Here is a 1,099-nt window from a genome sequence, read left to right as displayed (position 1 = left end):
ATTAAAAAACAACAAATGGGTTTTCAAGATGTAGGTCTCTCCGACGTCTATGGCCTAGGCTCTAATGCCATGTATGCAAGGTCTCCGAACTCCTGCTGCGAGCTTCTGGTGAGTTCTGCTGCCTGGTGCTCCTCTTGAAGTCCCTGAAGCTCCTCTGTCCACTCAGCTTCATGCCGATTCCAGCTCTCCACCATTCGAGACAAGGGTTCAAAAAAGATGACTATCCACAATCTGCACCTATTTGACCAGAATGGAATTTGTCTACACTACACTGAGTGGCACCGCAAGAAGCAAGCGGAGATCCCTAAGGAAGAGGAGTACAAGCTGATGTATGGGATGCTCTTCTCCATTTGTTCGTTTGTCAGCAAGATGTCCCTGCTAGACATGAAGGATGGCTTTCTGTCTTTCCAAACTAGCTGGTACAAACTCAATTACTACATCCACTGGAATCAAGGTTGTCATGACTACTGACTTGGGTGTGGGTCATATACGAGATATATTACACCACATCAACGATGTGGGTCATGAAGGGTCATGAAGAATCCTCTGTGCCCACTAGGACAGACTTTGCAAAGTGAGCTCTTCTGCTCCTGGCTAGACTCTTAATGTCAGATCTTTGCCTTTCTTCTCTGCCGGAGATGGCTGAAATATCTACCTCACCCCACAGAAGAATCTGTCACTGCCTGGACCCTTCTGACTTGTGGCACTGTAAGCCCTTCCACCTCCCTGTCTCCCCCCAAGAGTTTCACCCTGAAGGCCCACCACCACCCACTGCCTTCAGGTCATAAGAATGAAACCCAAAGGAGTCCTTGACAGTTTTATCACCTGCTTGACTCTGTGAGAAACACGGAATAAACTTTTTGTCACCTCCAAAAACAAACAAACAAAAAACTAAGTCACAGTTAATTTGATTAGTATTAAAAATAAGGATACCTTTTAGAAATAATTGTTGCCACATATCTACGATGAATAAAATCAAATATACATGCAATGCAATGTAATAAAATATACACACACAATGACAAAGGATACTAGGTCATTCTTATTTTACTGCTGGCAGATGATATCCTTTTCTTAAAGTAAGCTGGACATGCAATGG

At 43.8% G+C, this 1,099-nt stretch overlaps 1 pseudogene; it reads left to right on the top strand.

Moving 5' to 3' along the window:
* The first annotated feature begins 216 nt into the window (after nt 1-216).
* Nucleotides 217-646, top strand: LOC127232380 (trafficking protein particle complex subunit 1-like; annotated as a pseudogene).
* The last annotated feature ends 453 nt before the right edge of the window (nt 647-1,099 follow it).

This window comes from Phodopus roborovskii, unplaced genomic scaffold (assembly GCF_943737965.1).
Source record: "Phodopus roborovskii unplaced genomic scaffold, PHOROB, whole genome shotgun sequence".
NCBI classification, from domain to species: Eukaryota; Metazoa; Chordata; class Mammalia; order Rodentia; family Cricetidae; genus Phodopus; species Phodopus roborovskii.
The sequence above is the reverse complement of the archived record's forward strand: the minus strand, read 5'-3'. Positions and strand labels throughout refer to the sequence as shown.